This window comes from Meleagris gallopavo, chromosome 6, assembly GCF_000146605.3.
Source record: "Meleagris gallopavo isolate NT-WF06-2002-E0010 breed Aviagen turkey brand Nicholas breeding stock chromosome 6, Turkey_5.1, whole genome shotgun sequence".
Classification (NCBI taxonomy): domain Eukaryota; kingdom Metazoa; phylum Chordata; class Aves; order Galliformes; family Phasianidae; genus Meleagris; species Meleagris gallopavo.
In genome coordinates this window covers 37,751,195-37,775,650 of record NC_015016.2, presented here as the reverse complement: position 1 = coordinate 37,775,650, position 24,456 = coordinate 37,751,195, and the positions used below count along the sequence as shown (strand labels likewise).

Genomic DNA, 24,456 nt, shown 5'->3' with positions numbered 1-24,456 from the left:
TAAAAGGAAGCAAAGCTGAATGACTTACAGCAAAAGGCTGAGAGGAAAGAAGAGTTAAAGACACCATCTATGTGTATGTGTAGGAAGAAGATTGTACACAGTGGTAGGGGAGATCATCTTCTAACTTTCAGGGCTCCTGCATAGGAAAAATAATTTGGCTGACAACAGAAACAAGGTTATAGTTTATAGTTTTAATATGTAGCTAGAACAAGGTTATAGTATATATAGTAGCAGAAACAGAGCTTAGAAAGACTACATTAACACTACTACAAATTAGCGATATGACAGATATCACCAAACAAGATCACACTGAAGTACAGAAAGCAGACATACAAATCATTCGCAAAGCAGAGCAATAAAAGCATAAAAACAAGGAAAAATATGAAGCTTACAAAAGCTGCAAGGTAAAAATTATTAAACAACATTGCAACAAATAAGTACAGTAGAGAAAAGTCATGACAAAGTTCAAAGGAAAGGCTTCGTGTATGGAATCAAATCTAATAACTACGACAAGAAAATTATACCTTGCCTTGGAAACAAACAGAAAACACACAGTAGTAAGAAAACAAGCAGACCAATAAGACGAAATATTTTATGCATATGACAAAACTAAAAAGAATGAGAGTGCTTTTAAATCACAGACTACTATCAATACCAAGGACATGTTATTTGAGTAGTGGGAACAAAACAGATAACACAAGTAAAGGACTCCAGAGGCAGCAAGTTCCCATCAGAATTATATCTTCCCCTTTTTGTTACAAAAAGCCAGGGAAATAAAACACAACATAGAAGAAAAAACAGTATAAATCTTCGAGAGTGTAAATAAATATGAACCATACACTTGCTATCCACACAAAAATTGCATGGTTATCTGAAAAGATATGAGTATTACAACACATCGTCTTCCCTCCAAAAAGGATAAAACCAATTCAATGATTACTTCATAAGTTGTAAAAACAAACATCTGAAGCTCTCAACTTTGCCAACTGCGCTGCATTCATCTAGCGGTCAGAAACAGTTGTATCTCATTAAATCTGTTCCTGTCCTGAAATTCTTTGGAGTGAGAAAAAAGGTATCAGCCAGTGTCCATAGCTTCCACACTATGGGGTCACTTCTGAGGGTAGAAAGGATCACGCAAATGGAAAGTGTCTCATCAGTAGTTAACCTCATGCCATGCTACTGTAATCACTGTCAAGAGTAGGAAGTTAGGCGTAGGAAATGTAACCAGCAGACAAAGAGGACTTGAAAGTCAGTGCTAGCAGAATTTCAAAAGAAAAAATAGTTATATGGCTCTAAGACATTCTTGCAACAAAAACAAACAAACAAAAACAACCCGTTTAGCATACAAATCTGAATGTGAACTCTTAAAGCAAAATAGTTTCAGACCACTTCAGGGAACAAGCAGGACAAAAGTCCACCCCACAAACACTCAAAAGTATACAAGCAGCTACACCAATTCCACTTGCAAAAAAAAAAACCTTGACACGAGAACATTCTAACTCACAAGGTGATTTGAAAAACACTTCAGTGCTGCACACAGTGAGACAGATCACTTTGGCTATGTCCTATAAAATACTTTAAGAGTTTCTCAGAAGTTTCTGGGAGTTGCTCTTAAACAGAAACATTTCTCTGGAGAATATAGAAATGGAAGTGCTTTCCTCAGACGTGGCTGTGAATGCTTGAGCCCTGCTGCAGAAGTGCATATGTACTGGAATATGCAGACTAAATAATAAGCTCCAGCCATGCTGTAGCAATCAGCAGAATTTCAAGAAGAGTAGGAATCACCAGTTTCACTACAAAAAGCACACAATAACATCATTATCATAGACTATTATCTAGACATCTGGGAACAAAGAAAAAGCTGTCAGACATTACCTCAGTGACCACTGTAATCAAGGCAATGGACCATTTGCTCAGCCTTGATATCTGAAAGCATGAAGTCTCATTAAAGTAAAGTGGGTTCCCTTGTCTTTGTGCGATTTACCTGGAAATGGTAAGTCAGGCATATCATACATCATTTCTGTAATACAGAAGTTAGTCAGATGGCAAAACTGAACAGGCAGTTAAAATTGTTATGGCTATTCAAGATGAGAAGGAAAACGTGTGGCAAGCCAGTCTTATTGGAAGAAGCTGATAAAATGCTGCAATACCGGAAGAAATGAGCACCAGGCAGCTCCTGTGTGACTGTACCACATGTACTCTGCCATCTGTCACACGTGCACAAAGCTTTGCACAACGTTAAGATGAGCAAGAACTCTCCTAAATTTAGCAGGAGAAAAGTCAATTGCCAAAAGTTGAAATGATTAATTATTAAAAAAAAAAAAATCAAGTTTATGCTAATAGAGCAATATATATCCTACTGGTTGCAACAGGACATTAGTTTATACATACAGAGAATTTACCTTATCTTTATATTGGTTTCGACAGAGATACATCACAGGAGACAAGCTAACCAATACGCAAAGCCTGTAGCAGAACAACATGTGGCACAGAGATTATTTTTTTCCAGAAATTGTTGGTGAAAGCATTGGAAAGTACATAGCAGAGAGCCTGGATCTTTAACTGTATTGGGTATCTCCCTTTTAACATTTCAAATTGAATACAATAAACAAGAGCTGCATTTAATTTAATAAGGTGAACGGAAGAAAATTTTAGGTCAGAAACTGGATTTATTGTGGAAGCATTTGATCATTTTCAGTCCAAAACTTCCATAAAGCTTGGAAGAAAAAAAAACAAACAACTAAGGCCTCCCTATTTAAAAGCGGATAGAGTCGCCCTTCACTGCATACATTACCAAAGAACAAATGTGAATATATTGACGCTTTATTTATTCAACTAATAGTACACGGTCTCGCTGCATATTAATTAACACATGAAGATGGACAAGGCTCTTAATAACTAATTAAAACAGGAGCAAGATGATATGATCCCAAGTTCAAGCCTTAGGCTGTGTGAAAACGCGTCCTCAATGTGACACTTGTACAAATACAAAGGCAGTGCTTTTAGCACACAAAGGTTACCAGTCCCACAGAATACAATACTCTGTGATCCCTATTGCTCTGCTTACATGCTGCAGCAGAAGCAAGGGAATCTGCTTTCAGCAATACGCTTTTTTGGTAGCATACTATACAACAGTGAAGCAATACACTGTGTTTTACTGAAATGCTAATCTGCTATCAAATGCTTTTGTCCTTCCTCTCTCAGTTGTAAGCCACAGAAACATTACGATTGAATGTCTGATTGTTGCAAGAGCATCAGCAAGCACCTTTGAAGTGTTACAAGCTGTAATTTTAACCTGTAATACATCTTTGTACAACAGACCACAACATCCCTTTATCGGCAGTTTTCCTTGCATTTTAGTTTAGCCAAGAAAAAATATTATATGAGAGATTTTTGGCAAATGAGCCACCTTACATTAGCAGAGATTAGAGTCATAAAGCACACGGTAGAGGATCAGTATATACAGCCAACTAGATGAAGTTTAACACAGATTGTAAGAGCCAGGACACATCTGACATTTCAGACAACACAAAGTCCTTAAACAAATTCCATTATGCCTAGGTATGTATCGAGCTGCAGTTGTTTCGGATAACTGAGTGACCTTTCTGCCACGTGTGCTTTGACACTTAAGCAAAGTGGGCTGAATTATGGACAAAATATCAGCTTTCACTTTGAATTTTGACTCCCCTTCTCCATTTCTTTTATATGCATTATGGAATATAAAAAGCATGCACAATGAACCACCACCAAGCTTTCAGTACTCCATTCACCAGGATGCCAGTGGGATTTCATTCACATTCAGTAGTGCTGTGTAGGGATCAGACTCAATTAAATCGCTCACGCTTTTTAGAATTCTCTATAGCTTTCCTCTAGGAGAAATATTACAATGCAATCAGACCACATCCTTACAAAGAAGGTAGTCCAGAAACAAGAATATGCCATGCTGTGTTTCTAAATTATCACAAACAGCTGAGTAAGCAACATATTAGCTGAGCAGGAAGCCAAGCATGTTTGAAAATACAATTACTGCAATGTTAATGTGTCTCTGTCTCAGGTTTGGGCTTCAGAGTTGCCTTTACAAAGGAAAAAGAGCAAAACTGATAACTACGAAATGCAATGGTTGGAAAACTGCTATCTAACTGCTGCTGTGGGTGGGGGCAGTGAATGTTTGTTTTTGTTCTTGCTGAGATGTTTTTATAACAATTTTTTTTACAGCCTGTCAAAACATCAAGTGAAAGCCTACATGCACAAGAACTTGTTTGATGCTTTGGATTTTCCCCTGAAAAAATTCCCTTCACAATCATCCATATACATTAGAAAGAAGTATAGAAGCTCTGAAGCATGTGTTTAATAAACTGAGATAATGTACCAAGGAGTATTTTATGATTTAATGCTTCTGCCTCCCTGTGGCAGAGAGGGGAAATGACCCCTCTCAGGAGCTGGTTCAGCTGCCCGGGCCACCATCAGATTTGCAAAACACAGGTGCACTGGTTCTCCTCCATCATCACCTGAAAACAGCTTACAGTTCATTTTACCTTAATTTCAATTCTTAACTGAGCAAGAAACCACAGGTTACAGGAAGCAGCAGCAAGGAAAAGCTCACAAAGTCCATGATGCCCATCCCTCCCCAAGGCTATAGCAGTTTAGTGCACCCTGGCAGGTACCAGACTGCCAGGACAGGGAAAAGCAGCTGAGCAGCATTACACTGTTCATTCAGACACCTCTGCAAGCCAATGCTAGTGTCCTCCAGCACCTTCCAAACCCCAGCTTTATCTCATTTGTCTTTCATAAACTTTATGTGAGAATTGATCACTTCGATGTAGGAAGCCATAAGCTGCCTGAAGCTCGGTTTTTGTGACACTTCCTTCTCTCCTTGCTGTATTGACACAACTACTGTGCAAGCAATGGATTATTGTCACACTGCAGCAGAGGCTGGAAAAACTGTCCAGTCCTAAATGCGAAAGCAATTCTCTACAACGTTACACAGCCTTCACTTCTGGGAAATTTAAGTAACAGAACAGTGGCTGTAGCAATTCAGAATAAAGGTCTAGGTGGGCCCTATTCTCCTCCAGTCATGAAGAGAAGCAGCTGCATCAGAAAAAGGCACAGGAAACAGTGCAAGTCTGTAGTGCTGCTTCTCAAGAGTGGATTATCCCAATTTCTGAGCACTGTTGAATGCACAGCTTTCAGAGTCATGAGTTAGATACACATCGTTACGTTGAATATCCCTTAACAGACTTTTTTACATTTTTCTTTAATCACATTGAACCTATTCCGTACTTTCCACATCCACAAAACTACACAGCAGTGAAACCTCCATGTCATTTATTCATTCCATGAGAACAATCTTTCTTCTGCTTACTACCTTGAAGACTTGTAAGAAATGATGGAGAATGAGATGGATTCCCTACTAGCTTTTTCCTACATAGCTGTGATTCTACACACCCCTTGCTTCCTCCTAAGCTTTCTCCAGCTAAAACAGTTTAATGTTTGATCTTTGCTGAGATGCAAAGTGTTCCCTACTCCTGATCAAATGTAGTAGCTTCCTATAATTCTAGTGTATTCTGTTGAGATGAAGAAAAAAAGAATAGAAAAAAAATGCATGCAGTTTTAAAAATCCAGCAGACAGCAGACCCTGATCTTGTGCAAAGACAGTGACATTAGGAGTTTTACTCTCCAGTCCTTCATCTCTTATTCCTAATGCAAGGTTGCTTTGTTTTCAGGGGACTAATGTGCCCCAATTCCATGCTATCACTCCAGAATAGGAGAAAGATTAGGACTCATCTTCATGTCTTTAACCAGCCATATTTCCTCTTTCCCTCAGAAGCATACATTTCTTTACATGGGATTTCACATCTCCATAACAAGCTTTCAGCCTACTCTGCTCAAGCCTTTTTGTTCTGTTAGAACTGCATCATCTCACAAATACAATCATTTATGACTATATGATCATAGGCAGAAGAACTTGTCAAAACTCATAAAATATAATAAAATACATTCTCAATATCTTATTAATCCATATAAGGACCTTCCATTCTGCTTTATGATGACTTAGTGAGTTTCTCTATACGTTCTACGCATCTTCAGTGAAGGACTCCAACCAAACTATTTTAACTTTGAAAGTTAAGTACGTGGCAGGACCTGTACCATTTTAAATAGGGGTATATCTATTCCTTGATGGAATTATGTTAAATGATCATCTTCTTCTAAAAAGATATCCCTGCATCACTTTTAAACTACAAAAGAGTTTTTAAGCAGTTGCTTTGCTGGATGCAAGTTCAATATATTATGCTAGCATCTCTTCTGAAGATTGGCATCATCTTCAACAAGTATAAAGTTGATAAAGTATAAGCCCAGGCTGGAATTTTGATAGTTTAGTTTTCTTGTGGCTGTTAAGTAAACCTAAACAATACTGATAGTTCTAGTATATTCAGGGACCAAACAGATGTAGTTCTTGAAAAAGATCACATTGAGAGCAGTATGGAAAAATCACAAAAGAGTCAAAACTGGTTCAACAAATGCTTCACTCTTTAGCAAAGTACTTGAAGAATTTTAAAAATACCTTTTATTCAGAGACTTACAAGCTGTATTTTCCCACTGAAGGCTGACCCCCAAAAATAAAGATCATTGTAACCTTAAACATGAGGAGCTCTGAAACACTTCTGGCACAAGAACAAGCACTTAATTGTGACATGAGAACGCTCTAGTTCATGCAAACTTCCCATACTAGTACAAAGACATGATTTTTTGTGATTTATTTCTCATGCTGTTTAGTGCAGCCATACCAGCTGCCTTACACTCACCATTATAAGCAGAATTTCACATTCATGTTTGCGCAGCAAAAGCTTCTACAACCACTATTGCTTAGTAAATACAGAACTTTTGAGATGTTACTTTTGGGAAATAACCTCAAAGAAGAAACAAGGCTAAAAAGAAATTAGAAGACTCCAGACTTCAAAAACAGCAATGTTTAAGATAAAATAAGTATATACTCATGTATGCAATTTAGTTATTTGAATAACAAACTGATATCAAAGGATGCCAAGCTATTGTACTGTGATAAAAGACTTGGGCCTGGGTTCCAGGAACTGAAAACAAGTAGCCAAAGGGCATGGAAAGCCTTTCATCCTGCACTGGCTGTTTAAGTTGGCCTAAATAGCAAGCCTAATACTATTTTCACTTCATTTTTTATATTACTTTTCCACAAATGTTTTGGCACAACAGCCCTAGATAAATATCAATATGGAGAAAATAATAAAAACATCAGATGACAAGCTAGCTCAGACATTGCTTCACTGTCAACACTTTGACAATACATAGTTACTACATACTAGCACCATCCTACTCCACAGAACAGGGAACACGTATGATTGGAGCTCAAAGGTAATGCATTTATTTTGCCAAACAGTAAACAAATGCTAGGATTTGCATATTCTCAAGCCTGAAGAAGCACAAGAGCTCACAAACAACTCCTGCAATGTCCTTTCCTGTTCAATTTGTGCTTTTAATTGCCACCATCAAATACTGACAGCATGCTTCACTCAGTAAGCTAGACAAATTCTGAAGCATGGAGGATAGTATGTAGGTGTGAACTACACTCTGAGGAAGATAATTTCATTGCAGATTTATTTTCCAAAGGGATCCAAATGAACCTTGCTGGAGTACTGCACAGGGTGTCCTACTAAATGGACTAAATAGTCTTCAGTTTTTCCCTTCTATTGTCTATTTTCTGTACAATACAGTCAGATTTCTACTGAGACTACAACATCATCTGCTTATGTATTTTGTCTAGTGCTCCCAAGATCTACTTCAATTGTTTGTTGGGGTCTTCCTGAATGTTGTTTTGTTTTTTTTCCCTTAAGTGTAGAGCTTTTGCTGTAGGTCCTCAAACAAAGTGTGTACAATACTGATTGAAGTCCTGCCTGTACTCCATGCAAGATTCAATATATTCCTCTTCAACGGATACAAGTAGAGCCTGATCTGTAAGCAGGATAAGCAAACACTACATTGTAGGATATGATGGAGCTCAGTTGTTCTAAGCAGCTTAGAGCTTTGGTTGGTCACTGAGACTCATCCAAAGTCACTTATAGCCAGACAAGGATACAGAGGTACAATGTACAATGCTACTTGCTGTTTTTGCTGCACACAGAAGTAGAGTAAAAGTAAATTCTGTGTACCTTAAGTCAAGACAGATATGTTGCCATGCTTTGTCAGGTTATCATTTTCTTCCAGATGTTCTGGATGGGTATATTAAAAACGTAACCAATTTTGGGGCTTGTCCTTATAGAATCAGGAAAATGAACAGATTGGAGAAGACCTTCAAGATCATTAAGTCCAACCACAACCTAATCATACTACCCTAACTCTAATAACCCACTCCTAAATCACATCCCTAAGCCTGCCCCCAGACAGTTTTTAAACACATCCAGGGATGGTGACTCCCCTGGGGAACCTGTTCCAGTTCTTAACCACCCCTTCTGTAGAGAAGTTTTTTTCCTAATATTCAACCTAAACCTCCCCGACACAATTTGATGTCATCTCCTCTCATCCTGCCACCTGCCACCAGTGAGAAGACAGAAACCCTGCTCTTGCTGCTATCACCTTTCAGGTATTTGAAGAGAGCAATAAGGTCTTTCCTCAGCCTCCTCTTCCCCAGACTGAACATCCCCAGTTCCTTCAGTTGCTCCTCGTAGAGAATATTCTCCAAGCCCTTCACAAGCCTTGTTGCCCTTCTTTGGACCTGCTCCAGCACCTCAACGTCCTTTCTGTATTGAGGTGCCCAAAACTAAACACAGTACTTCTTAATTTTACAGCTATACAATTAACAGCTGCATTTCAACCTGTGCATATGGTACAGGATTCAAATAAATGAAATACATCAATTATTTTCCAGTCGGGTGCCATTCACACCTATTAGAAAGAACCCAACAGAATATTCATTTTGCTGGTGTGACATTGTTCATCACTTTTTTTTCCTACTAAGGCCTACGGGACTTCTAGTTCCATTACATCAGCCTTTTCAAAAGCTTGTTTTGTATTAAGTCTTCAATAATGAAGAAGAAATTTCAGTTAACATTCCCATGCAGATTTTACTCCACCATACTAATAATTTTCTTTCACACCCACCATTCCTGAAACAAGAAATAGTGGATTTATGACAAAGTCTACAAAAAGCTTATATAGAATTATCTACATTATCTCCATTCCAGCTTTTTTTTCTTAGAGTAGGGTGTTTTATTTAGACTTGAATTAGACTCCTAGTCCTATATTATTGCAAGTTATTCATAGGACCTTGGCTTTTTAAACAATTTTGTCACCCCAGCGTGCAAAATATTATTACTTATTAAAATGATACCATTTAAATCCAATAGACCACTTTGCAGATAACAGGACAGCCATTCTGCAGTATATTCTTTGCAGCAGAACGGTGGGGTTCTAGAAATCATGCATCTTAGAAACAATTCTTCAGTAGGACACCAAACTACTGAGAGCATAGCGTAATGCCAGCTTTATTGATTTGGGGGAAGCTAACTAGCTTCTGCCAGGAAAATATCAAGGTTTCTCAGAAATGTATCTCCACATTAAAGATGATCATCAGGATGACATGGGATCTCCAGATATGCTGGGAGAAAAATCACCCTCAACCTCACGTTAAAATCAACGCCCCATGTAAAAGTTCAATTCTCATTTGCTAGCCACTAGGTAACTCGTTCACTGTTAATATAGAATGGCAAAACATAGAACAGCCGTCAGCACAGAAGCAAAGGAAAGAAGCTGCTTACTTTCAGAATGCCTCAGGTAGGCAGGGATCTCCATCAAGATGCTCTTGTCTCCAAAGCCAACACTTAAATGAGGTCTGAGAGGGGGTGGATCCTGGCTCCCCCTGTTCCAGTCACTCGGGTGATTACATGCACCTGAGCTCCCCTGGGTTGACCCTGCCTTCCCACCAGGTGCTCAAATCACTGGTTCAAGCCATGACAGCACCACAATATATGAAGGATAGAAAACTACTAGAGAGCATCCAAAGGAGGACTAGGACAATATAGGATCCAGAGGGCAAAACTTTTGAGACCTGGCTGAAGTCACTTGGTTTGTTCAGCCCAAAGAGGAGACCTCATCACAGCCTACAGCTCCTCACAAGGTGGGTGGGAGAGGCACTGATCTCTGTTGACAGTAAGAAGACCCAAAGAAACAGCATGCAGCTGTGTCAGGGGAGGGTCAAGTGGGGGTTAGGGAAACACTCATCTCCAGAGGGTGGTGGGCACAGCCCAAGCTGTTGGAGTTAAGGATCATTTGGATAGTGTCCTTAGACATAGGGTTTGAATTTTGGGTTGTTCTGTGCAGAGACAGAAATTGGATTCCATGATCCTTGTGGATCCCTTCCAGCTCAGGATATTCTATGATTCTAAGATACTAGCTTGTGAGACATCTAACCTACACCTTGAATCATGAGGATCAGCAAGCATTCTGATACAACAATTTTACTTGTATCCAATGGCTATTTGAGCCTATGCAGAGTTTCACTGCGAACAGCAGAGCTCAGAAATTGTTGAGGTAAAACTGCAATACTGACACCTCTAATTAGGAAAGAATCTCTTTCAAACCAACTCCATAATTTAGAAAAAGGGCCTCTATAAATAGCTCACATTCAAAAAACAACCCAAAGATACCAATGTTGAATGGAGAATCTCTTCACTAACAGAGTTAACGTGAATTGTATCTATAGAGGAACTGGCCCTTATGTTTGAGAGGTATTTTCCATCAGTAATTTTTTGATTCATACAAAGATTGCAATTTCCCTGCTACAGGGTACATACGTTTTAAATTATACTATATAAAGATACTCTAAAGTTACCATGACAGTTGCAGCAAAATGCCTTGTCATTCCTCATTATAAAGCAAAACTTAGATTTATAATCAAATTAGATTTTCCAGCTATTCCCAAAATTTAGCCTGCAGAGTGTTTGTTGATCCACTTATTGTTTCCTCCGGATTTGCATGGTTAATTATGAAACAATTATCATCATTTTGATCATTGAAACAATCCACATATCTTCATACTCTTCCCCGTGAAAGATAGAAAAGGTAAAGTTTTTGCAGAACATTTTGTCTGAAACTTATTTAGAAAAGCCAAATGACTCTTCCATGAGCCCTGATCCACAAACTAACCCTGGATCTCCCCTTGGACACAGATCAACAGCAGTTTCTCCTCTGAAGGTTAACCAGAGCTTGTGTTTGCTCTGGAAAATGATCAACATTGTTATTAGAACAGCTGATGGTGAATCCAGAGATGGTCTCTTGGTCACACTTCCTTTCCAGATTTAAGGCTTCAGGAGTATGAAAAATGAGAGGTACAAAGAACAGAGCCCATCACCTGTTACTTCCAAATGATAGGACAGAAGGGCAAAAGTCACCTAAAAATAACTTAAACCCTTTTGTTCCTACCAATTTTCCAATCTTACAAAAAGATTTGCAATCTGAAGGAAGCAGGGAAAAAGCAGTAGTATACATAGGGTTCAACTTATCATGCTAATTATATTTTGCATCAAATTGATTGCATTAGGCAGCAAGCAGCATTTAAAAAGAAGAAAATCCTCTATGAACTGTTCATTCCAAGAACAATTAAGTTTAAAGTAAGTAAGATCAAGTTGAATTACTAACAATTGTCAAAATCCCATCTGCTGGCAGCTTTTATCTTTTTAGATGTCACAGCAAAGTCAAAATCAAGAAATCTACATTTCAAAATATATTTTATTAAATGCGTCATTTGATAAGGTGAAATGTTAGCCTGTAAAATTCTTTACTAATCTTTCTTAGCATGGGCACATCAGGGATACAATGGCAGAGTAATGGAAAGACCCTACTGTAAAGTCACGTGGCATTTCAAATAATATTGTCAGTAACTTCCCATCTGGTCAGAGGAAAGTCAGGAATAATGTGCTAGGTACAGCAAGGAGATAAGCTTCCTTAAGAGAAGTTTCAAATTCAATTGATCCAATCCAGAATTTTGTTATATTTCACAGCTTAGCTGTGTAAACAACACAACTAACAAAGCCTGTTGGTGAATGTATACGCCTCTTGTAGATGTTTGACTTAAACTGAGTTATTCCTTAAGCTCTGGTATGAGCTCACCCCTTAACCTGAAAATCTGCACAGGGAAAAAAGTTTAGCCTCACTCCTGAAAGAGCACAGACACCCACCAGTAAGACTCCTATCTTACTGCTAGGAAATCCATAGCATCATTTTCCCTCATGAGTTGTTAGGTGTCTAATGAGGGGAGGTCTCACACATACCTTTTATGAGACATAATTATCTTCTACTTTGCTCCTACAGTCCATGTACAAACTTGTGCCCTTTCCTTGCTTTGCCAAATTCGGCCAAAATAGACCAAGCAATATGGGAGCAGTTGAGATTCACAAAGGGAATATCAATAAGCTCAATTTGCTGAGATAAAAAAAAGTAAAAGAGTTATGGAAAAGAACATTCCAGTGAGTCCTCAGTTTTGAAGTGGGAGTTTCTAGAAAAGCTAGGACAACTTCTGGTGACAATATGAAATGTGACACAGAGAAATTTTTTACTTTATTAACTTTAAGTGAGGTTTCTGTAGGATCCTATTGCTTTTAGTCTTTTTAAATGTTACAAAATTCTACCAGGTTAAAAAAAATAGGTCTGAGTGACAAGTATAACTGACAGACATTTCTGGAAGCTTTATGTATACAGAAATCTTCACAAATGCTATTACTTTCCCTCAACACAGCATACATTTCTCTTTACAAACTGCAGCAAACCAAGCATACATTTAAGCATAACAACATATATATATGTATGCAGCAAAATAAATAACTTTAAGTGTGTCATCAGAAATAATTACCTAGTAAGTAAATATAATAACAGGCTAGATAGTCTAGGAGAAAAAAAAGTCGTTTTATGACAGTTGTTTAGAAATACCTTTTCAAACAAAGCCTTTCTTGTATGCTCATTTTAAGATCAACCAGGTTATACTTAGAATCCTTAGAACCTCAGCTTGAAAGTCCAACAAAATACCAAAGTTGTCTTAGAACTTGAGTAACAATAAGAAGCAAACCATTATATTTTTCTCCAATGTTTAAAGAGAAAAAATACAGTACTGTATCCACAAATAATCCTTGTTAGGTTGAGGCTTTATGAAAACATGTTTCAGGTTTAAATAATATATATGGAATACACTTCTAAAATTTGAATCATTGAATGACTATTAAGACAGCACACACACAGGAAATACGCACAAATACTAGGGCATTGTAATGCTATAATGTGATGGAAAGTACAGCAATAATAGTGGGGAAGCAAAGTCCTAGGCTGCAGCAAATGAGGTCAAGCCCCACAACAGCAGCTGTGGATGCAGAAACTAAGGAAGAAAATCTGCTTACCTTCAGAAGGCTGCAGGTAGGCAGAGATCTCCATCAAGATGGCCTTGCCTCCACTGCCAGCCCTTAAATGAGGTCTGGAAAGGGGTGGATCCTGGCTCCATCCATTCCAGTCACTCAGATACATTTGCATGCACCTGAGTTCCCCTGGGTTGGCCCTGCCTTTCCACCAGCTGCTCAATCATTGGTTCAAGCTGTGACTTAGCACTTCTGCAACAGGTGTGGGGAGTGAAAAATCAGTGAACAGAACTGTTAGGCAAAGAGGCACATTTTTTTTTTCTTTAAATGTAACAATACAAATAATATTTTAGATCAAAAAGTCTTGAAAATTTTAACTTAATTAGTTTACTAAGATTCAGATTCGTAACTTCTGCAAAGCACCAAGTCTCCAAACTAGAACTGTAATACTAGATTCATGTAGCTGTTGTGCAGTGTAAACTAATGCCTAAATCTCATATCATTAGAGTTTTATATGCATATCTCTATGTGAACACATGTGGGCATACACAGACACTAAAAGTAATCCACAGCTAAGTCTAGAGGCACAAGTTATGTAGATTGCAGAGGACAGTTAACAGTATTTTGTCATTTACACCAACCCCTGAATTCCTTGCTTTCAAACAAGTTTTCATTTATTTCCAGAGAGAAACAACAACTAACAGTACTGCAGGATGAAGGCAACTGATGCTACCAGATAGACTGAAGTATTTCTCCATAAGCAGTATGAGGAAGATTGGAAGTAGGCATTACCTGCTGCTATTTTCAGCCCTCCAGGTGGAGGTGCTCATCCCGCTTGCAGTTCACATTAAATCCAACAGGCTAGTTGGTAATTTCGCCAACCCAACAACTATCATAGTCATATGAGCAAACCTTGAATAATGCCATGTACATTCATTCATTCATTCCACCACTGGCCTCAAGAAAAGTTTCCTTTGAGTTCCCTCCTTATTTTACTTATGAACTCCTCAGCTTTTCAAAGCTAAACTTACATTGTACTCTGCTTGACTGAGTACAACTACTTCCAGTCTCATTTGGCAGAATTATCTTCATACAATAAAAATAGCTTATGCATCTGGCTGTAGCTATGCATTTAACTGAGTATCCAACAGCATGCTACAGTCTCTTGTTACCTGCACAGGAGTCGGAGATGAACAGGTCTGCTCTACCCTTACCAATGACCTTGATGAAGTTGCAGCTGCAGATCCTAACTTAAAAGCAGACTCAACTTTAGGAAACTTCTGTCAATTTTAGCCTTTCTTAACAGAGGGCTTTCCCAAAGCATCATGACAGAAGCAGAGGCCCACAGATTGCACTGAGGAAGCCTCAAACTTCAGAATCAATCACTTGGTTTGCACTGAGCAGAAAGGAGAAAGCAATCTTTAACAAAGAAATGGCAAAGCGCTGAGAGGTGAAACAAGAAAACCAGTAACCACTAGACTGCACTTCACTTGAGTTTGGGTCAGCCTTATTAATAGGCAAAATAGCACAAAGTTGTGATTTACATAACAACAAATATACTATATATAACAGCAAACTTGGAATACTGATCAGACATTGATATTTCCCCCCCCAAAATCTTTCAGCAAACTTAGGAATGTACTAATTTCTTTAAGCTTCATGCTTTTCAATAAGGTTTTGACAATCCACACTTCCTTCCACAAGCTTTCAAATCAAACTGAGTTTTAAAAAATCATTTAGTACATTCATCCAGTCTGTCTAATATTGTGTTAAGAAATCCCTAAAAGGAACTAATTTTACTTAATTCCACATATCATTTTATGAGCTTACCCAAAGACTATTTAATAAAAATAAACAACTATAGCAAAAATAGGACCAAAGTGCTATGAGAACTGGCCTCAATTGATGTAAACTTGTTATAATATATGGCTCAAAGGTATGCATACTCTTGAGAAGATACATGACAAGAAAGTATTCAGGGATTTTATACTCATGATTTATTGCAAGACTGACAAATTTCCCTCACTAACTTTGATTAGACACAGTAAATTTTGCTACAGTTCTTTTGGTTTCATGCCAACTGCCAGGAGGCAGTAACACATTTCTGTGGCTTGGGTTATCTTGCCAGCTTTTGGAAAATTGCCATATATCTCATCCAACCTTTACAAAAAGGTTTAACCATAGTAGTTGGACCAAGTCATTCTCAGTAAGATGAACAGACTGGCACAGCTCAAGCCTGGAATAATAGTGTCAAAATGCAGTTGCCATCTGACAGCTGTTCAGTGACTTCTGGGAAACTTGTTGGTATTCTCAGTATATTTTCTAGTGGATAGGAACTTAACCTAATGTTTACTGTGAGAGTTTGCAGTGTTCAGTAGAAAGGCAAATGGCTGAGTCATCAGACAGTGATTTTCTTAATACTGACTTTTTTCAAGTCATACTCAAGGCACCAAAAGAAGACAAACATATCAACGAGGGAGATCCAGGAGAGTTGACTACAAGAATTTTTATAGTATCTGAAATCAGGTATCATCCACTAGTTAAGAAAAATCACTTTGCAGAAGGGATCTTCTGAGCTGTAGCTAACAAGTGTTTCAATAACCTTTGTGTTCAGGTAACATGACAAATGCCATAAAGGAAACTCACCCATCTCCCTGCTCTAATAAATGAGCACCTCTTATTTCTAATACAAGCAGGCTGCAACAAACCCAATTACTATTATTACTGCTGCTTGAACCATTCAAACTGCTACCAACAGCCATAGCCAGCATAGCTTCTGAAAACTCTATAATAAACACTCTACTCCTGTAACAAGTGATTGAGCATAAAATTCAGTTTGAACTCACATACTGAGAAAGAAGCTGAACTAATGTCTACATATAATTATGTTCTTATCAGACTGAATATTAAGAAAGATTTCTTCAGAGTGTGGTCAGGCAATTGAACAGGCTCCCCAATGGAGTGGTTAAAGCCCTAAGCTGTCAGAGTTGAAGAAGAACTTTGACAATGCTCTCAGACATAAGGTTTGAACTTTGGGTGTCCAGTGTGGAGCCAGGAGTTGAACTTCATGACCTTTGTGGGTCCCTTCCAGCTGGGGTTTTCTACGATTATCATCAAGATGTTATTGTTCCAATCTATGCAGGAAGAACACAAGGCTAAAACCAAGCGAAAGGGAAGAGAAAGGGAAGATTGGAAAGAGACTGGTACTAATAATGAAAAGCAAGTAGGAAAGATAGAAGTTATATATACTGAAATTTCAGATCTGAAATTCAATGAAGCAGCTACCACAGTAAGTTGAAATATATGTTCCTTTTTCTGCATTGGGATTCCTATTGTCTTAGTCATGAAGAAACTGCACAATAAATTACCAAATTATATGGCAAAAGAGTTAGCCTGTTTTAAATTCAGATCCTCACTGAGTGGTTATCATCATCCCTGTCTGTTCCAAGTCCCAAGAAAGCTGCTAACCACTGGGTACTAAAATGTACTACTTATCTCTATGTTTAAAGAGCAGGATATTAAAGAAAAAAACTACACACGTTCTGACCTTAATTAAGGTACTGATGCAGAGTTCAGCAAGGGACAAAGCTTTGACTATCTACAAGAAAGCTTGTTGCCAACACCAGAAAGACAGACCAGCAACTTTGCCTGAAAATGCTCCAGTCCCTTGGCCCATTGGACATCATTTTATTTTCTGTATTTTTGCTTCATTAGCTCAAACTAATGTTTTGCTAATAGAGATGGGATGGGGAAAGATGCTGAAGTGTTCAGTATTATTTTTAAATGGTATTTAAGGTGCCAGTTTTTCTGCAGGCTCATTTAGCACATAGGACTAAAAATCCCTGTTTTTATAATTTTAGAAAGTAATTTAATCCAACCATGTCTAAATTCTAGCAAACCTTGTGCAAGAGAACTGTAATATTGTCCTGAAAGTGCCAGCTAACAAAGAGGACTAAGCGATTGGTCTCTCTTGACAAACTGACTTGTATGCTCACAAATAAGAAAAGATTCTCCTTCATTCAGCAGGAAGGTATCACCATTAAAACTGTTTCTAGGAATAGCTGAATTCCAATACTGAGTGCCTTGTGTCACACTCTGCCTGTACACCTCTGTTCTAGCAAGAGACAGGGCATCCCATATATAGATATGTCATCACTATGAGGCATTGTGCTGTGGCTGCCATCTCACTCAGCAAAAGCAACATTGGATTAGATACTAGGCATGATGATATGACTAAGTTCCACTTTCTCCTTCATTTTCATCAGCAGTATGCACAAATGGTCTTTAGAGTATCACATAAAAATTAAACTCACTTCAGAGCTTTTTCCAAAATTGCTGCAGAATTCTTCACACATCAAGAAACATCAGTAGCCAAGAAAGGCAGCATAAGTAATGTTAGTTCATTAGTGTACATTTGTATCTTCTCCTTGATTCCATCCCTCAAGCAAGTTTAACGCATTTGGAGCCAGTAAGGTCTAACACAGCTCCTTGGAAGCCAGTTCAGAATTTGAGACTCAGTTTGGCTTCCCTGCTCACTCTCAATCCTCTAATTAAATAGATTAATTCCTTGGCTTCAAAAAGATCAACCTTTTAGACTACTGGCTTCTTATTCTGACATTGAGAAAGTGGAGTGCTCAAAAAAGCCAGCTTGAAGCAGGTAGAAATGTGTCTTTCACAGGGCAGTCAGAAGGAACCGCTTAATCAAGTTCTAAGGATGCCTCCCCTGCAGCATGACATTTTCCCAGGCTCAAGGAGGAGGATAAAAAAAATTCTGAACAGTTTCACATCAGAAAACCCAAGCACATAAATTCCACATGCCCACGAGAGTGTTGAGTTAATAGGAACTTATTAAAAACTTTCCCCAGATGGAGTATTTGAGTTAGATAAACATACTTCAGCTCATCCAAAACAAAATATAAGCGTGTCTAGGTAGTAGAAAGTAGAATAATTCAGTAAGAGAAATCTGTTGTATTCAGTGACTCATTGATCCCACCTGTGGAACCCTTTCAAGATCTCTCACCCAATGGGCCTTCAAACTTCACACAGACAGAGGAAATGAAAAAAGAAAACTTGGAGGAGGGAAAGAGGAAATCAATTTAACATTTCTTAGATGCATCAAAGGTCTAAGTCATGTAGCTCTGTTAGATTTCTGTGTGGATTCTTGTACAATATGTGGAAAAGCCTTCACTGTGTGCACTGCATGAGGCTATAGAAAATGTAGACAATATGAACTTTAATCTTTCTTCAAAATCCAACTTTAAAAAACGTTTACGAAAACTATTTATAGATTCTGGCAAGATGCAAGGCTGAATATCAATCTCTGATCCAATGCAAATATTTTGCCACTTTCAGCTCACGAGAGTGCACCACAGTATTGAGGCCTCCCAAACTGAACCACAGCATGGCTTCACATCTTCCCAGTTGGTACTGGCATTTGTAATATCTGTGAGGCAAGTTCATAAGCTTACTAAACCCAAAACACAGAAGATAGAAAGCTTACAATAAACAAGGATGAAAAAGAGAAGATTTGAGCGTGAATGGCAAAGAACGGTGAGATTAAAAGATGCAGGGTACAACACAGGTGGAGGAGAATTACCACAGGCATGATTTAACACATTACATTTTTCCCCCTGCAGATCTTGGATGGTCTAGACATCCTTTCAAAGAACATTCCTGGTAGTTAATCCTTAAGCTCTACCAGGAATCTGACAGGATTGTAACGCTACAAACAATCTTTATTACGTACTTATCTTTTCCCTCCCACCTCAGAAGGAAATCAAGTGTGTAAAGTGTAAAGTGCATTTCATACGATTTGTTAGGATCAACTCCTCCTGACATAGGAATGCAACTCCAATTAAGCTTAATAACCAATTCAAACATGTAGAAAGAAGGGAACCATCATTACCACTTCAATCTTGTGCATTCTAGTAGAACTCCATGCGTACATATTGCTAATGTGACACTTGTCTTTCGAAATGCGTTTCCGGAAATTTAAAAATCAACACCACATGTACTTGTCCCCGATCACTTTGTAATTCCCTAGGATAGAGTATACAGTTACCAGTAAAATAAATTAACATTTCCCACACATTCTTCGTCTCCTCCTGACCAAAAATGAAAACTTGAAGCTCAAGAAGAGAGAGGAAAAAAGTACACCGAAATTTCAGCAAGCAGAAAGAGCACAATGTTATATAGATGGGACAAAGAATATTGTTACAGTTCCCAGAGAAAAATATTAAGAAAACTGTTCAGGACGATGAAACAGGTGATGAACTCCATGAAGCATTTAGCCATCTTTCCCATCCCTATTTGAATATAAATGAAATCCATAGTTTCTCTGGCTTTTGTTTTCAAGATCAAGACTCAACTTATTGGAAGCTTTCCCTCTCTTGGCATATACAAATTTATTTAAAAAAAATAAGAAACAGCAGCAACAAAGGTAGAGACATTGGAAAGGAGCAGAAGTAGAAATTTGGGGAAAGCAACTTTAACATCATCAGTGCTAAACAAACCCAAGTTTTGAAAGAGCAAGTTGCTTTAGTGGACATCCTACATTACTAGTCAGTCAATTGCTTGACTGTAGTCAAGAAAGGGTTGGCTTTGATAAAACCACAGAAACACTAAATAACAATTTTTTATGAAAAAATAATTTACAATAATTAGTGATAGTCAGGAAACAAAAACAATCGTCTATCTTTGTTTTTAATTTACAAGTTCCTCTGCATATTTCTTAGAATCACAGAGTCGTTTAGATTGGAAGGAACCTTAAAGATCATCTACATGGTTCCAACCTCCTACCACGGCTAGAGTTGCCATACAGCAGATCACGTTGCCCACAGCCACATCCAACTATGCCTAGAATGCCTCCAGGGAAAGAGCATTCACACCTTCTCTGGGCAGCCTGCGCCAGTGCCTCACCATCCTCTGAGTAAAAACAATTCTTCCTAATATCTAACCTAAATCTCCACTCTTTTATTTCTCACATCATAGAAAAAGTCAATCCCTCTCCTGCTTATAAGCTCCTTCCAAGTACTGGAATGCCCCAGTAAAATCTCCCAAGAGCTTTCTCTTCTCCAGGCTAAACAAGCCTATATCCCTCAAATTTTCTTCATAAAAGAGGTGCTCAAGCCCTCTGACCAACTTTGTGGCCCTCCGCTGGATCTGCTTCAACAGCTCTTTATCTTTCTTGTGCTGGGAGCCCCAGGCCTGAACACAGTATACCAAATGGGGCCTCACAATGGCAGAGCAGGAGGAGGCAATCTCCTCTCTCTCTCTGCTGGCCACCCCTCTTTTGATGCAGCCCAGGATAGAGCTCACTTTCCAGACTGCAAGTGCACACATTCACTACACAACTTATTTGTTCTAAGTAGTAGAAAAATATGGGAAGGAAAGCATGTGGGAAAACATGACTTCACACATTACCATCGCTGGCAGAGAGTAAGAAAGAGTTGACCCATGGTACAGGCATTTGGGCTGGCCTTCCCTGCCAGCAACTAACCACTGTCACAACCATTTTCTAAAGTTTAACCGATCAATCTTCACTTTCATACAAATACACGTGTCCTTTTGCTCAGGTGGCCTACTGTATCTGCCTTCCAGCCTCCACTTTTGAGCTCAACTATTATCTAAACCTTCATGGAAAAATTCCCTAGAGGTGTGGGATAGGTCCCAGTCCATCATTAAGATCCCAAATCTTTGTTCTGATTCTTTTTTTGTCTCGTCTTGAACTATATAATTTGTTCAATACTATCACTCTTTTTAATATTTTATCTTTTATGCACACAGAAGGCTTTAAGCCTCCCTGTCCAGATAACACACCTCAAAAAAAAAAAAAAAAAGAGACTTCGGAAGAAATATGCACTTAAACTTAGCCTCACAAATCCCACTTTCAGACTGTCACACTTCTTTTGCCACATTGATACAATACAGCTGCCTCTCTGCCTCCACCTTTTGGCCACTAACAGTAACACAGTCTTCTGGAGACAGGTTCTAATCCATCATTTGATTTCCAGGTCATTGTTCTGGGTACTAATTTATGTAGGTCTCAAGCCAACCAAGTGCATTTAATATTAGCAGACAAGACATCCTTTTATTGCACACAAAATTCTTTGATGCCCCGCATGCAAATATCATACTTCACACAAACTATATTCCACACAAGATATACTTCAAAAGTTTGCAATCTAATCCCCACATTCAAACCTTTGGGCTGATCTCCCCCCACTTTCCCAGAAATAACCATTACCGAATCTTTTCTAGAGAAAATGTAAAACATATCCTAATCTATAATCAGATTCCCCAGAGGTTCTCCACCTCTCTTTGTCTAGACCTTGAGTCATGTAAATGCATTTGATATTAGCAGGCTAGCGATTTATTTAATGCAAAATGTATTCTGGGCCCCTCATCCAAATATAATGATTCACACAAAGCATTTTCCACATAAATGCATTAGAAGAAGCCTCTTTGTAAGCATCAATTGCATCTAACAGTCTGCCATAGAATGTCCTGCAACCACCTCAGATCAGCATGACCTACGCATGGATAACCACAGGTAGATAATTCTCCTCGTAGATTCATTTTAAAAGGAACCATGTGTCAACCAGAGCTTCATATCCCTTTTGACAAGGGCAAATTACCTGATGGGGCTGTGAACTGGACCATCTGCTGTAGGAAGGAGCACTTGAAGTCTTGCTGGCTGTAGTTCTCTGCAAAATAAAAGATTGATATCTCAAATATTCACCAACATGTACAATGGCCTTCAGTTTCTACCATGTAAAATACCATGGTAAAAAAAAAAAAAAAACAATCTTAAGAAACTATAAATATGATATATAAAAATGATACAGTAAATCAGAAGTGAAAGAAGTTTGCTGGATTTGCTACCAACGCCCTCTAGCCTTGAATCTTAGTATCCCAACTTTCACCACAACTTCTGCATGTCACTTAGACTGTAAATTTGATGCCGGACCCTATCATAAACCTGGGCTGCAAAGCACTGCCTTTCAACCAAATAATTCATTCAGCTATAAGCAAACATGTTCTAAATTCTAATTGATTTTAGAAAGTTATCATTAAAGAGGTTTGTCTGCTTGCTTTGAGAAGTTACATCTTTTTTTTTCCCCAAACTCAGTAGTGATGTTTCATTCCAGACTTCATACAAGTTATATGGAAGCTATTTTTAACACACATAAAATCAAGCAAATGTGTTCTTTCAGGATACCTCCACCTCAAGCAGAAGTGAAACTCTGATATTTTAAAATATGTTATAAGATATACTAGTTACTTACTAACCTTTCTTACAAGAAAATTAGTCTTTGTGATTAATCCCTGCATTTCTTTCTTCTTGCACTTTTTGAAAGCACAGATAAAAAGTCCATGCCATGGACTTTTATATTCATATTTTGTGCATCATATGCAGACCTTATAATCAAACTGCATTTGACAGCACAGAAGAATCGAAGCAATATGAGAGCTAACAGAATACCAATGGTGATTTTAATGTATGTTATCCACAGTTTTTAGACTGTGAGCTTCTACATCATTTACTCCTAGTTTATGTTGGAACTTAGTGTGACACAGAGCTCCCCTAAATCCACTCCTTGTTAACACGCACATTCAGTGATTAAAAAAATAATAATAATAAAATAAGCTACCTATTCACAAGATTTGCACTCATATAGACTATCTGGACATGGGAGGCTGCCTGATAAGCACACTAGTTCAACAAGATGATGATAATATCACAATAAGGGGTCATTCATATTCGAACCATATGGACAAATTATACTTTAAAAAAGTAAACAAGACAATCCATTTAAAATTTATATGGCAATGAAGCATACTTTTTGTAGTATGAAAAGAAATAGCATATGGCTATTAATACTCAAGGATATAATACATTTCTATGCCAGTTATAACCACTAGGATTTTTACATCATTACTTATTCTAGAACTGGCACGTCATTCCTGCTAATGAGAAACAGCCACTGTTGTAATTGTGCTTTTGTATTGGTCTATCAGAAAACAGTTATTTTACAAGTTTAATTATTAGCATTACTGTATAGTGTATTTAGCTTCTAACGGACACCCTTAGAAGGATAAGCATTTTAATGAGTGGTTATAGCCTGCAACAGAATATCCCTTTTGATAAAAACTTCAGAAGAGAAAATGCACACAATGTTGATTTCAGCTTTATGAGAATTTATGAAAACTATCTTCTTCTGCTTCAGAAGGAAGATTGGCGAATCCATGAATAATAAGTTGAGTAACAAGATAGCTGAAATTTTTCAGTTTCAAGGACATCCCCAAGAAAGATATCCCACAGAGAAACAGTATCATAATATTACAAAGAAACAGAAGAGCCCTTTCCAGGCTAGGCAACAGATGCATACCTTAAAGACAAGGGCATTGGATCTTTTCTTTTTTTCCTTCCTTTGCAAACAAGAAAGGACAAGAGCCACAGAAGTTGTTAGATGTTAACCCCTACCCTCCCATTTGATTAAGATGCAAGCACTTAAAAATACCTATACAAAAAAGTAGCATAGAAGGTTTAATCTCAGCATTTATTCCCTCTCTCTGCCCACATTTGCTTTCCCCAACTCTCCACCACTATCCTTTACAAAAAATAAGCAAAAAAACCCTAAGTTATAGCAAAAAGATATGCAGTTCCATCCCCCTTCCTCCCCCCCATCCGTCCTCCAAGCATCCATATGAGATTATTTTGAGAGTACTGAAAAGTTTGGGAAACATTTCACTCTGCACTTCTTTCCAAGGTTCATCAGACTATAAGCTTTAAGGCTAGACAATACCCTCAGGCTGTCACAGGTGTTAGAACTTCTGAAATAGATGACAAAACTTATACACATGAACAAACTCCAAGCATGTGCACACACACACACTTCTACTTCCCTAAAATCAGCAGGAATTAGCCAGCCACTTACCTCTAGGAGCTTGGCCATTCATGCCTAGCAGCCAAGATCAGAAGCTGAGGCATAAGCTCTGCTGGATGAATAGCTTCTGCATGCAGCATGTACTATAAAGGAGACCTCGAGGCATAATGTTTTCACAAGGCACTTTAACCAGGAGAGCCTAG

General features: G+C 38.2%; 1 protein-coding gene across 2 annotated transcripts in view; it reads right to left on the bottom strand.

Annotated features, from left to right (window-relative positions):
• RBMS3 (RNA binding motif single stranded interacting protein 3) overlaps window positions 1-22,065 on the bottom strand; it is a 600,418-nt gene extending 578,353 nt beyond the window's left edge. For both annotated transcript variants that reach the window (XM_031553946.1, XM_031553947.1), the window contains exon 1: window positions 22,001-22,065. The gene's annotated coding sequence lies outside the window, so the exon portion shown is untranslated. The remainder of the gene's footprint in view (window positions 1-22,000) is intronic.
• Window positions 22,066-24,456: the final 2,391 nt, after the last annotated feature.